Source organism: Oncorhynchus mykiss, chromosome 10 (genome assembly GCF_057628025.1).
Source record: "Oncorhynchus mykiss isolate SJ-2025 chromosome 10, ASM5762802v1, whole genome shotgun sequence".
NCBI lineage: Eukaryota > Metazoa > Chordata > Actinopteri > Salmoniformes > Salmonidae > Oncorhynchus > Oncorhynchus mykiss.
Window position 1 is genome coordinate 35,819,662 of NC_143031.1, and position 15,444 is coordinate 35,835,105.

The window sequence follows — 15,444 nt, forward strand, 5'->3', positions numbered from 1 at the left end:
CAGGCATGAATCGTGTGCTCGAGGGGCGGCATTCATGCAGGAACCAATGGGATGCTCGAGGTAGGGTGCACATGCAGGAACGCCCCGAATTGCAGGCTGCAATCATGCTTTTCATGTTAGGAAGAATGGTAAAACTCTAATAAATATAATCCATCCAATTTATAAGCCCATAAACTAGGTTCCAGGTTTAGCTAAATATACATTTTAAGAGAAGAGAGCTCTGCTTGTCATTTAACGTTTCAACGTGTGTGATGACATTGTAATAGCTATTTTCCTTGAGAACCAAACTGCACCGTTAAACTGGGCGCGTCAACGACGTAGAAGCGCGGTCACGAGTGGAATTTGTGGGCGCGCTCTTTATGGCAGGTCGCAAAAGAGGGGGAGCAAACTGACACGAGCCTGCCGTCGTTGTCAGGGACAGGGTGCATCTGGGAAAAAAATATATGGCATAACAATAGCAGCATCCAGTATCGGTATACATGAATCCAGGGAGCCTAATAAGAAATGAACATGGCCATGGCGCTTTATAAAACATGACCTACACATGACACATGGAATGGTCAAGATATTTTGTTTATTTCCTGGATTACAAAGAAGACTAGAATAAAATGGAGTGGTAGGGGGACCGAGGCGCGCTGTCTCCATCATAGGGAGGCGCGTCCACCTGCTGATACAGGGAGTCCGGGCTTGGGAAAAACATGGTGAGGTTGCTGCATAGAGGAGAAGATACAGTTTCCATCTGTCAAATAAACAACTGTGTAATTGAAATGCTGGCGACGGGAAAAGCGCAGCCGGTGTGAATATAGAGGTAAGTTAAATGTACAGTAACGAATATGGTTTTTCAGTTCAGGGAAACACTTGCGTGAAGAATATTCAACGTAGTCTGCAATTTCTTCATATGGCTTCATTCGAAATAAAAGGGGGCGGGTATTTCATGCATCACATTAGAACAACGTTCATCTGTTGGGGAATGTGTATTTTAACAATGTATTTCATGCATCACATTAGATCAACATTCATCTGTTGGGGAATGTGTATTTTAACCATGTATTTCATGTATTACAGTTACTTCACTTTTAAACTGAGAGGGACATCAATTGTTATAAAATGCATTAAGAGGCATCATTCCTTAAATGTTATGGTTTAAAAGTGATACCCTACATTGGAGCATTAGAGCACCTGCAAACTGCACCCCACATCCCATCCCCCAAAACAAACACACACACACACACACACACACACACACACACACACACAGAGACACACAGAGGCAATATGAGAATTGTCAGTACAGGTCGTGGACAACCCTTGCGGTATTTGGCAGTGCTTAGTTCAGTAAACAAGGTGCTTAAACTTGAACATTTCACTGAATAATGTGCTCCCCTTGGCATGAAATCGACCATTTCTCTGTGCTCCCAGATTCATTTATTTTCAGCATTGAGTTCCCAGCTTTTCATCTTCCCCTGTGGTTAGATGCTGTGTTCAATTTCAGTTCACATATGTATGTGACATAAGTTCAGACCGGCCACACTCAGAAATATACTCTCTTTGTGTACAATAATGACACACAAATTATTTCATTGTTATTATAGTATTATTATCATTGTAAGGTTTCATCTATCCTACTTCTCACATGTATGGCAATAACATACTTCAAGCTCTCTGCTGGATTGAGGGGAGGGAGAGCTCAACTAGATGATTCACCCTCTTTCCAGAATAATGCCTGGATAAAGGGCTTCTACTCTCTTTAACTCAACAACATTCCTTTGTGAAATGGCTGGGGAATTGTTTATCAGGCTTAATTATGCACAAGTGTTTATTTGAAATTGAAGGTTAATTCATTGGTTTTGTGTTTTGGAAAATACGTCAGATAAGAGGACCAAACTAACCCTGTTCATTTAGTTCAGAGTATCCCCATTAATAGGCCCTGAACATCCTTTCATTTGATCAGGTCTGTATATCAACTCAAGCATGGTTCCTGCTAAAGCCTACCTATCCCAGTGCCAGACCTAGTACGTGTCCTTTACTGTCCCAAGGGGTTGTGTTGCCCCAGGTCGCTCCATTGATGCAATAAGGTTTCAAAGTCATTTTGAAGAAATATGCTGGTCATTTTCCCATGCATCAATTCCTCTTTCCTTTCCTGGTCCTCCCATCCCATCTCTCCTCATGTGAATGAGGAGGCATGTTCAGGGTGAGACAACAACCATCCTCTTAATGTATCCTCTGTCCCACCGTTCTATGGGTTTTGTCTTCCTTACTTCAGCAGCCCAAGGTTCTCAGCCAAAGAGAGAGCAGGTTTCTGAAGGCTGGGCTGCACACAGCACTGCATTGTGTTTGTCTGAAAGTAGTGCCAGAGGGGGAGGAGTGAGGCTGCCTGGGAGGTTGGGTGAGGGGTTGTACCAATACCTGGGCAGATGTCACACTGATTTAATACATTTCAGTCTTCTATATAGGACCCTGTATGTATGCTATCAACTTGAATTTCACCCCTTTTAAAATGGCTATACAGAACATGAACAGACATGTTTTCATACGATTTAACCTGTTGAATAGTGGGCAAGTACCCTTGCACATTGACTCGCTGCCAGTACCCCCTGTATATAGCCTCGTTATTTTATTGTGTTACTATATTGTACATTTATTTTATTTAGCATTTTCTTATTCTGCATTGTTGGTTAAAGGCTTGTAAGTAAGCATTTCACAGTAAGATCTCTATACCTGTTGTATTTGGCACATGTGACAAATACAATTTGATTTGATTTGAAATGCTATTGTGCCTGGTTTTCTCTCATTCATTCCCTTAGAGAGCGCCCCCTCCCTCCCTCAGTACTGCACCGTTGCGGTGACTGCGGCGCTGCTCGGCGTCAGAGGGAGTGGAGGCAGTGTGCTGTAATTAACAGAAAGGTAACAACCCCGGGAGACGGGTGGCTCAGCCCCTTTTGATTGCTTTCATGACTGCAGGGAAAGAGTCTGAGCCGAGCTTCCTCTCTAGTGGGACAGACAGACAGACAGACAGACAGACAGACAGACATTAGAGCAGAGCAGAGTGCTGAGCTCTTTAGCTGCCCATGCTGGGCCTGTTTCATTCACAATGCTCCTCTATCATTCTCACAGGCAGGCAGATACCAACCCCACTGCTGTGGTCCTGGACTACTCTTGTCTGTATCTTTTTTTGGTAGCTCCTCCCTTGCTGTATAAAACACTCAAAACACCCATAGGGCATGAATAGGGCACACACACTCAAAACAACGGTGACTTGTTGTATATTTCCTAAGGTCTCCAAGCGTTAGAGAGTTAGTAGAAGGGAAGACAGTTGTTGCATCTCTTCCTTTAGAAAAAAGCTTTTTCTCTCAGCTTTGGTTGCTAAATAACCTACTACCAATGTCTCTTAGCTGAGGACTCATGCACGCTCTATTATTAACAAATATGTGACAAATGGCTTTGATTCACAGGGAGATTGAGGGGGGAGGTGTTGATATTGTAGGGTGAGTACATGTTGCCATTGTGGGCTGCTGCAGAATGTCAGGCTGTCCATCAGACGTCTTTCTGTAAAGGGGCCCTGTTGCCGTCGTTGTAGAGCCATGTACTCAGAGAGGCTTGGCAAAGACAGGTCCTGGTGAAAGCAGCAGCACAGAGGAATAACAGGAGGCTTTTGTGTTCCTCTCCCCCTTGAAGCTGGAGCCTCCGGTTTAATGCACTAGAGCTGTGTAGGGGGAGGAGTCGTTCAGCCAACCATTAATGACCTTGGTCATCAGAAAAGTTCCAGACGAAAATAACAGCAAGGTTTTACGTTTCTATTTGGATAGGGTCCGTGTTTTCAGAGGTATGGCAGTTATGTTCTGTCTCTCACAATCAGATACCTCAGAATATTGGTTAACCTCTCAGGTCAACCTCTCAGTAAATGAGCATACTCTACAGTCTCTGAGACCATTTTCTAAATGACATGTTGTATTGATACATAGGTCAAGGTTCAGCGGTGCATGGGTCAGAGGTTTGATAACCCTTTTTAAGTGGGGTAAGGATAAAACCTTTTACTCATTGTTGTTCTGCAACACCTAAGGGGAAGACATTAATCTTATTTTCAACCTTACCTTGCATTGAGCATATGATCAACAAAATGCAAATATCACTTCTCCCACAAAGATATTGACGGCATAGACATTTACCTTTATGTACTGTAATTCTGTCAGTGACATTTGCATAACACTTTTAGTAAACGATTAACTGATATTCCTCAAATTCCTTCCTTCTCCAGCCTCGTGGACATACAGTACAATCGAACCATGGTTCACAATACATCCATTATTCAGATAAATCTTTAAGGCTTGAAGAAGAAGAATTACTTTCAGCTGGTTTTCCCTTCTTCCATAACTCCTTGTCTGGGGGATCGTCTAATCCGTCTAGTTTCAGTCTTAAGCAAGGCTCTAATGCTGGATAAATATTAATCACATTTTTAATAAAAGGAGTTTGCTGAAGAAGCTGCTGTCAGGCCTGTCCGTCAGGGGAAGTGAGGTAAAGCCTAGTAAACAGCCCTGCCCTGCTCAAATCAATGGCTGTTTACTAGGCTTTGTACTGTCCTGCTCCTGGCCCACTCAGAGTTCTTATTATTATCTTTATTCAGCTCCTATATTTTTGTTTGGAGAGACGACAAGAGAAATCATACAAAGACCTCCTACAAAACCAAAGGGTGGGAATTAAAGGAGCTACAATATTGAACAACAGTTATACACTACATGACCAAAAGTATGTGGACACCTGCTCGTCAAACATCTCATTCCAAAATCATGGTCCCCCCATTGCTGCTATAACAGCCTCTACACTTCCTGGAAGGCTTTCCGCTAGATTTTGGAACATCCTGCAGGGACTTGCTTCCATTTAGCCACAAGTCGGGGACTGATGTTGGGCGATTAGGCCTGGCTTGCCGTCGGCATTCCAATTCATCCCAAAGGTGTTCAATGGGGTTGAGGTCAGGGCTCTGTGCAGGCCAGTCAAGTTCTTCCACACCGATCTCGACAAACCATTTCTGTATGGACCTCGCTTTGTGCACGGGGGCATTGTCATGCTGAAACAGGAAAAGGCCTTCCCCAAACTGTTGCCACAAAGTTGGAAGCACAGAATCGTCTAGAATGTCATTTTATGCTGCAGCGTTAAGATTTACCTTCAGTGGAACTAAGGGCCCTAGCCCGAACCATGAAAAAACAGCCCCAGACCATTATTCCTCCTCCAGCAAACTTTACAGTTGGCACTATGCATTGGGGCAGGTTCTCCTGGCATCCGCCAAACCCAGATTCTGCTGTCGGCCAGACAGATGGTGAAGCGTTATTCATCACTCCAGAGAACGTGTTTCCACTGCTCCAGAGTCAAATGGCGGTGAGCTTTACACCACTCCAGCCAACGCTTGACATTGCGGATGGGGATCTTAGGCTTATGTGCGGCTGCTCGGCCATGGAAACTCATTTCATGAAGCTCCCGACAAACAGTTATTGTGCTGACATTGCTTCCAGAGGCAGTTTGGAACTTGGTAGTGAGTGTTGCAACCAAGGACAGACGATTTTTACACGATATGTGCATCAGTGGTCCCGTTCTGTGAGCTTGTGTGGCCTACCACTTCGCGGCTGAGCCGTTGCTGCCGTTGTTTCCACTTTACAATAACAGCACTTACAGTTGACCGGGGCAGCTCTAACAGGGCAGAAATTTGACGAACTGACTTGTTGGAAAGGTGGCATCCTATGGTGGTGCCACATTGAAACTAAGCTCTTCTGTAAGGACATTCTACTGCCCATGTTTTTCTACAGAGATTGCATGACTGTGTGCTCGATTTTATACACCTGTTAGCAACGAATCCACTAATGAATGAAATAGCCAAATCCACTAATTTGAAGGGGTGTCCACATACTTTTGTATATATAGTGTAGTTGTCCCCTGACAGTTACAGTACTTTACAGGGAATCTTTACCAATTCCATGTAGAGATTATGCTGAAGAGGCCAAATACTTATCATCTCCTCCTCTTAGTCACTGTGCCATTGAATCTATGTAATTATGTCAGCACACCATCACACCAACTAATATAAGTTAGAAAATGTTCTGTAGCATTTTGGGCCTCTTGGTTCATCAGTATTTAGTTCTATAGATAGAGCACTGAGCAGTAATAGATTATAACACTCCAAAATATCCAAGATCTTCTGAGACTAGGTGGTTTGATAGGATATGAAAATGGAACTGAAAAGTAATTTAGTTATTTTCAGTTATCAAAATCTAAACCTCTAGCTTCACACATTCTGTTCTTTCCTCTCTGCATCCACTGAGCTTTTGACCCCCAGCCTTTCTCGCTCTCTCTCTTTCACACACACACACACACACACACACACACACACACACACACACACACACACACACACACACACACACACACACACACACACACACACACACCAGCTCCTTGGCTCCTCACTGGCATTTGGGCTGAGTGACAGAGCAGCCCATCGGTACAGTAATTGGTATTCAGAGGGGCAGCTGGGATGCACGCCTCGCAGACAGAGGGGGAATTTAGTGAGTCAATACACTGCTTCATTAGAGCTGTGAGTCACCATGCCATGCTTCAATTGTTTGTATTTGTCCAAGAGAAACCAATGCCTCCTCCCATGGAACCTGACTAACCCCATGCTAACCTCAGATTGGTGGTTAACTGGTCCCCTACTCATTTTTTACCCAATAATATATTTACTGTGGTACAGAGATTGAGATGTGGCGTCAATATGCTCACAGTCACACATCCACACCAGAGTTGTATGTTCATCGGTGTATTGTATTGGCCAGAATGGCAGTTTATCCACTTGTCTCAGGATACATCTCCTTCTGAGGCCTTAATCCTTGAGTCTAGGATGATATTTAATCTCTTCTAACAAATATATTTCATTCATCCTAATATTTTCATATTTTAACAATCCAAGCTACTGGGTGCTGAATATGTTAGCATATGATTATATCAGAAGATAAAGTGGGAGTATTCGGCTTCAGGACACAAATTGAAATGATTGAAGTGTGACCTGACCTCTGTATTGTGTTTTTTCAGCATACTTATTTCTCTGGTTATTGAACATGGGAATCAAACCTAAGCACTGTCAACCAATTGTGTATTGTACACAACACTATCTGAAATATAATTTCTTCCTTGTTACTTATGGTATGCGCTAGAGCAAGACAGATGGCTTATTGTCATTTCACTGCTTTTATTTTCTCAATTATTGGATTTTTTATAATTTTACTGCTTTTATTTTTTTAATTTTTTGATTTTTTTGTGCACTGGTATGCAAAATACATTATTAATCAACAAGATTAACAAAGTAAACTGGTTTTAAGACCTGTGGAATAGCACAGTAACACAGAATCAGTGTGCACACGCCATTAGTACAATCTTGTGTGTTCCACCCCTTTACTCTCATGTAAACTCAAAATATTTTGTCTCTCTCTGATTTTTTGGGTCCGAATTTCATATCCTAACCCCCATACATGGAGAGGTTGCTCTTCTGTTTGCTTTCTCCTGACCAGAAATACACTGTTCCCGTCATACATAGTGGATAGGTACAATGGTTCACATCCCAGGGACTATGAAGGATAAACTGTAGGGCAGGGGTGTTAAACTCATTATGCCACAGGGGCTGCATTCGGTCTTGAACGTTGTCAAAATCAGAAAAAAATCTGAAAAAAATAGTTTCATAGCTTCCATTTTGGTGATTATTAGCGAACTGGATCCAGTCCAGACACTGTATGAATTTAGTCATTTAAAAGTATATTGAGTTTATTAATTTTTTTACTCAAGCCACCCGCGGGACGGATTGTTTGACACCCCTCCTGTAAGGAAATGAACCCTCTGTGTCAACGGGCCTTGATTTGCATGCCGATGCATGTTAATTTCTAGGATCAGTAAAGGGTCAAAGAAAGTAGTATACAGTGCATTCGGAAAGTATTCAGACCCCTTGACTTTTTCCACATTTTGTTACGTTACAGCCTTATTCTAAAATGGATAAAAATATAAAAAATCCTCATCAATCTACACACAATACCCCATAATGACACAGCGAAACATAACTCGTTGCTATGAGACACGAAATTGAGCTCAGGCGCATCCTGTTTCCATTGATCATCCTTGAGATGTTTCTACAACTTGATTGGAGTCCACCTGTGGTAAATTTAATTGATTGGACATGATTTGGAAGTTGACAGTGCATGTCAGAGCAAAAACCAAGCCATGAGGTCAAAGGAATTGTCCATAGAGCTCAGAGACAGGATTGTGTCAAGGCACAAATGTACCAAAAAATGTCTACAGCACAGTGGCCTCCATCATTCTTAAATGGAAGAAGTTTGGAATCACCAAGACTCAACCTAGAGCAGGCCGCCCAGCCATACTGAGCAATAGGGGGAGAAGTGCCTTGGTCAGGGAGGTGACAACGAACCCGATGGTCACTCTGACAGAGCTCCAGATTTCCTCGGTGGAATTAGGAGAACCTTCCAGAAGGACAACCATCTCTGCAGCACTCCACCAATCAGGCCAGACCGAAGCACGCTTGGAGTTTGCCAAAAGGCACTTAAAGACTCTCAGAGCATGAGAAACAAGATTTTCTGTTCTGATGAAACCAAGATTGAACTATTTTACCTGAATGCCAAGCGTCACGTCTGGAGGAAACCTGGTACCATCCCCACGGTGAAACATGGTGGTGGCAGCATCATGCTGTGGGGATGTTTTTCAGGTGCAGGGACTGGGAGACTAGTCAGGATTGAGGGAAGGGTACAGAGAGATCCTTGATGAAAACCTGTTCCAGAGCTCTCAAGACCTCAGACTAGAGGTCGACCGATTATGATTTTTCAACGCCGATAGCGATAGCGATTATTGGAGGACCAAAAAAGCCGATACCGATTAATCGGACGATTTAATTTTATTTTTTTTTGTAATAATGACAATTACAACAATACTGAATGAACACTTATTTTAACTTAATATAATACATCAATAAAATCAATTTAGCCTCAAGTAAATAATGAAACATGTTCAATTTGGTTTAAATAACGCAAAAACAAAGTGTTAGAGAAGAAAGTAAAAGTGCAATATGTGCTATGTAAGAAAGCTAACGTTTCAGTTCCTTGCTTAGAACATGAGAACATATGAAAGATGGTGGTTCCTTTTAACACGAGTCTTCAATATTCCCAGGTAAGAAGTTTTAGGTTGTAGTTATTATAGGAATTATAGGACTATTTCACTCTATACCATTTGTATTTCATTAACCTTTGACTATTGGATGTTCTTATAGGCACTTTAGTATTGCCAGTGAAACAGTATAGCTTCCGTCCCTCTAGTTAGCGCGCGCTAACTAGCTAGCCATTTCACTTCGGTTACACCAGCCTCATCTCGGGAGTTGATAGGTTTGAAGTCATAAACAGCGCAATGCTTGACGCACAACGAAGAACCTTTGACTATTGGATGTTCTTATAGGCACTTTAGTATTGCCAGGGTAACAGTATAGCTTCCGTCCCTCTCCTCGCTCCTCCCTGGGCTCGAACCAGCAACACAACGACAATTAGCGCGCGCTAACTAGCTAGCCATTTCACTTCGGTTACACCAGCCTCATCTCAGGAGTTGATAGGCTTGAAGTCATAAACAGCGCAATGCTTGACGCACAACGAAGAGCTGCTGGCAAAACGCAAGAAAGTGCTGTTTGAATGAATGTTTACACGCCTGCTTCTGCCTACCACCGCTCAGTCAGATACTTAGATACTTGCATGCCCAGTCAGATTATATGCAACGCAGGACACGCTAGATAATATCTAGTAATATCATCAACCATGTGGAGAGGCAGGTCGTTATTGCGTTGGACTAGTTAACTGTAAGGGTGCAATATTGAATCCCCCGAGCTGACAAGGTGAACATCTGTCGTTCTGCCCCTGAACAAGGCAGTTAACTCGCCGTTCCTAGGCCGTCATTGAAAATAAGAATGTGTTCTTAACTGACTTGCCTAGTTAAATAAAGGTATACATTTTTTATTTATTTTTTAATCGGCAAATCTGCGCCCAAAAATACCGATTTCCGATTGTTATGAAAACTTGAAATCGGCCCTAATTAATCAGCCATTCCGATTAATCGGTCAACCTCTACCTCAGACTGGGGTGAAGGTTCACCTTCCAACAGGACAATGATCCTAAGCACACCGCCAAGACAACGCAGGAGGGGCTTTGGGACAAGTCTCTGAATGCCCTTGAGTGGCCCAGCCAGAGCCCTGACTTGAACCAAATCAAACATTTCTGGAGAGACCTGAAAATAGCTGTGCAGCGACGCTCCCCATCCAACCTGACAGAGCTTGAGAGGATATACAGAGAAGAATGGGAGAAACTCCTCAAATGCAGGTGTGCCAAGCTTGTAGTGTCCACCTACAAGAAGACTCAAGGCTGTAATCACTGCCAAAGGTTCTTCAACAAAGTACTGAGTAAAGGGTCTGAATACTTATGTAAATGTTATAGTTCCATTTTTTATTTATATACATTTGCAAAAATGTCTAAAAAACAGTTTTTGCTTTGATATTATGGGGTACTGTGTGTAGATTGACGAGGGGAAAAAACAATGTAATCAATTTTAAAATAAGGCTCTAACATAACAAAATGTGGAAAATGTAAAGTGGTCTGAATACTTTCCGAATGCACTGTACGTTTTCATCTCACGTGAAAGTAATTATACTTTAGCTAAAGTCCTTTCACATGGCCTTTTATTCCTTTTCAGATATTAGTCCTTTTCACATCGCCAGAAAACATGTTTCGATCACTCAACTACACAGTAAAGATACACTCTAAACTGAATGGAGTGGGGAGTTGATTTGTTATAGACGTCTCACTGTGTGGAGTTGTTTTTATTTCCATCATTTGCAACATCAGGCACCCCAGAATGAAGTCTTTGTGCTTCATAATGGAAAAGTTATCACATTTGTGACTAAAATGAAGAACTCATTTCAAAAGCCCTGGGATGGGGGTCTTTGCATGTTAATGAGCAGATTGAGCTTTTGCTCACTGGCGTACCATGCAGCCCCCTCAAAGCAGGGGGGCCAAGGGGCTCTGGGAGCCCACAACCCCCCCCACCCTACCCCGACCTGGAGGTCGCCCCGCCTCCCCAGATAGGATTTGAACATGTCATAAGCCATGGCAAGAATGTTTAGATATGAACATGTGGTTATTATTTGACCCTGCTGATCATCTATGAACGTTTGAACATCTTTAAGAACAATCTGGCCTTAATGACCACCGGCACAGCCAGAAGAGGACTGGCCACTCCTCAGAGCCTGGTTCCTCTCCAGGTTTATACCTAAGTACCAACCTTTCTAGGGAGTTTTTCCCAGCCACCGTGCTTCTACATCTGCATTGCTTGCTGTTTGGGGTTTGAGGTTGGTTTCTGTATTAGCACTTTGTGACGTCTGCTGATGAAAAATTCGCTTTATAAATGCATTTGATTGAATTTGATTGAAAACTGCACATTTCCCTCTCTGTCCCATTGCAAAATGTGTAGAATAGCATGAGATTAGCTATAAAACTGTACATGTTTCTCTCTGCCCCATGGTAGTATGTGTAGAATTGCAGGAAAATAGTTTTAAAACTGCAACATTTTCTCTCGGCCTTAAGGCAAAATGTGTAGAATAGCATGAGATTAGCTACAAAGGTGGGCTTGCTCAGACCTTACAGGGGGCCATGCGAAACTGTAGACTTTTGTTACAGTCACAATTGTTTTCCTTTTTTCGTCCTCTGGTTTGATTTGAAATAAAATGATAATCATACGCCTGATGACAAATAGGTTATAACAATGGAGGAAAAAGATATATGCAGTCACCAGCAATTCTGTTTTTGATTGTTTTTTGGTGGGTTTTTTTGCACCGAAAATTTGGGAGGAATGTAATACATTTCTTCAATGATGTACAAAATGTACACAATATGTATGAAGGCCTAAATAATACACTCTATTAGATTATACTCTCATAATGCATACGGTACATTTCATAGGAGGTGAACATAACTGCTCATTTGTCTTTTGAGCTGCTTCATGATTTGGAGTGAAACAGAAGAGGAAGCTGATGGGAGAATGAACGAAGGGCTGGTCAGCCAGCAATGTTGACAGTTCTCTTCAATACACTATTTAACACCCCAAACTGGTCAGAGGGATAACGAATGGCACTGTTCCACAGTGTGTGTAGTAGTAGGTTTGTTGTTTGTGTATGCTGGAGGTATTATTGACTGTAATAAGGAAGAGCTTCTTGTTTACTGCAGAACCTCCTCTTATCATGGGTATATAGTCCTTCCCAGTTCCCACCTGAAGGAATAAGGAGAAAACATGTTCTATTGTCAGGTCTCCAGTTCTAACCAGGACATCTCCTATATGGGCTGTATTGTGCAATCGGCATGCAACCCCTCTGCTTCTCTGTTCTAAAGCCCCCCTTTCTGTCACACTCCCCCCACCCTCCTTACCCGCCCCACTCTGTTTGAGATGTGGCCTGTGTGTGTAAGTGGAGGGGGTTGTATGGGTGCAGAGAGAGGAGAGGCTGAATCACAATTAGCTCGAGTTTTCGCCTCTTAATACAGCAGCACAAATGGGCCAAAGAGGCTTGGACTACAAAAGACGCCAGAGACGGGAAAAACAGGACCAGAAAATGTCACATTCTGTGGATTTGCTAGTTGAACATATTTGTTATTTACAACAAAAAATACAATAAATGTAGCACCCTTGGATAACATGGATTGCTCCATATGTTCTCTCTATATATTATTGTCTAAAAGGCAGAAATAATAGATGCTATGATTCAAGCCCTGGTCTGTCTCGGTGACTCCACTTGGAAACATTGAGAGAAATCCAGAATCATGAGTCATGCCGCAAACTGTAGCCATTATAATTGCTTATTGAACCAGATGAGAGCCGAGGCTTTTAAAGTCTCGGCTTTACAGCCAAGTTAAATGCAGTATGTTACTTATGTCACCTTTGCTTCATTATGTTTTGTGGAGAAAAATGAATGGCTGAAAACAAAATAATTTTGTTTACAAGGTTGTTGTTGCTATGATCTCCGGCCCCTCTTGTTGGGTTCTCTCAAGGACAACATCACGTTGACTCTCTTTTTAGTTCCAGATTCCACGCGTTGTTCAGCATAAATCCTTTCTCTATACTTGTAAATGACTCTACATAAGAGGTTGAGTCACGTGGGCGGCAGGTAGCCTAGCAGTTAAGAGCTTTGGGCCAGTAACCGAAAGGTTGCTTGTTCGAGTCCCCGAGCTGTCAAGGTGGGGGAAAAAAACTGCCATTCTGCCCTTGAGCAAGGCAGTTAAACCCCATCAACAACTGCTCCTCGGGTGCTGATTACCTTGATTAAGGCAGCCCCCTGCACCTCTCTGATTCAGAGGAGTTGGGTTAAATGCGGAAGGAACATTTCGGTTGAATGCAGTCAGTTGTGCAACTGACTAGGTTTTTCCTGTATTTTATTTTCATTTTATTGAACCTTTATTTAACTAGTATTGCAGGGCTTGGTCTCTGACTGTCACTTGGAATAGTGTAATAGCAATTCATAGCTATTACACTCTTCCCTTCACACTATCACTATTGATATCAGAATAAGAATGGTATGATGAAATGAAATGATAATAATAATAATGATAATAATAATAATAATAATAATGAAATGATCGTTACAAATGTCAACATTTTAACATGTTGGCCAATCCATCCAATCATCACTGCACATGCTCCTATGCTTTTAGCCAACCCTACGTTATCTAGGTCATTTGGCTTGCTTTGTCTTGTGTTCATTCTCCTAAAGTGAGATAAATGTGGACTACCATGCAGGTAGTTTCAAGCTGAGTTGCTGAGATGTTTTCAGATGTGGTCCCTCTCTTTTGTTCCCTATGACTGTGCTCTGTTCTGGACTAGTCGGCCATGTGGAGTTCCCGATCTGTCACTTAGGGTCCCATATGCAGTCAGTCTGCCACAGCAGTTCTTGCCAGACACGAGGAACGTTTTGAATAGATGCAATGCTGTCTGGTCATACAGGGGGATGGGTAGTTGAAATAGCCATATACAGATATGGGATCTTAATTTGATCAGTTTTGTCGCTGGTGTAAAAGGTTACTGTAGGCTATTGTTTGTGTGAGATCTAATGAGAGAAAGAGAACTGCAAGTTTTCATTGAATTTATGGAAATCTATAAGCGCAGGAAAATTATTTTCTGCAACCGATATTATATCTGTACATGAGCTATTCCTGGAGCTAGAATTGAGACCAAAATACCTACCGTATTGGGATGACCATCATCATCTTGGAGTATAACTTGAATGAGTTTGAGTCATTTATTTCAACATATCTCAACATACTATACATTCATAAAATGATTATCTGCAATATTTAACGATTGATGGGGTGTTGAAAGTACTAAAAGTGACCCATTGTCTTGTTTTGAAGTTTTTTAAACAGAGGGAAACTGGTGTTTTGGATTAACTGAAATGCATGTATTTGATTTTGTTTGCAAATGTATGCCCTGTGCTGTGTTTTCCTTCCATAAGTCAGTGGGTGAATTGACAGTTGAGGGTGGATGCAGTTAACTGCACTGTTAAGACCTTCTCATTTATTTTTTTTGTGTTGCTTTGTTTCTGCTGGGTAGGCAATTGGCAAGCTTTCCAAGTCTAGTGCACCATGCTTGGAGGGGGCGGGGGTGTCTATTGGAGAGCCAAGTCTTTACTTCCAGCAAAAGATAGAGGGCAAAATATAGTCTGTCAGGATTTAAATTTGCTTCAATTGTCACCAAATCATATCGACTAGCCTACATCCCATTCCCAAGCAACCTTTGTTTCTCTGCTTGCTTTTCTGACGTCTCTCAGGATATTTCATCCAGTATTCATTTGAGGGCTCTTAAATGACTTCATGTCTCAGAATTAGCTTTACAATTCTATGAAGTTTGAATCCAGTGAATCTCTCAGTTTGAGTCAGTTGCAGCGTTGGTATTTCCCCAGGAGAATACACAATCACAAGTGGAATTTGATATTTTTCAGAACTGTTAAAGAACGGTGCAGATGCGAAGTTTGGTAACAGAATGACGGCGCAAACAGTCATTCTGTTACCAAACTTTGCATCTTCACTGTTCTTCAAGTAAATGTGTTTTTGTAAAATGTTTAGTGGAAATTGTTCAAAGTAGTCCTCGTGCATAGAGTTGAATGGTTTGTTTAACTTTGCAGTCATAGCTTTTTGTTTGGTATACATTTTAAAGTGGACAATCTTAGCCTCAGTATCACTCTTACTGTGGAATTGCCCTAATATATGATGTCAAACCGTGCATACAGTAGCTAGCAGACAGATAAAGTACACTACATGACCAAAAGTATGTGGGCATCATCAAACATCTCATTCCAAAATCATGGGCATTAATCTGGAATTGGTCCCC

General features: G+C 42.0%; 1 protein-coding gene across 1 annotated transcript in view; it reads left to right on the forward strand.

Moving 5' to 3' along the window:
• Positions 1-337: 337 nt before the first annotated feature.
• The window catches only part of LOC110533745 (neurite extension and migration factor), a 33,932-nt gene continuing 18,825 nt past the window's right edge, over positions 338-15,444 (forward strand). Inside the window, exon 1 of the mRNA XM_090186491.1 lies at positions 338-808. The gene's annotated coding sequence lies outside the window, so the exon portion shown is untranslated. The remainder of the gene's footprint in view (positions 809-15,444) is intronic.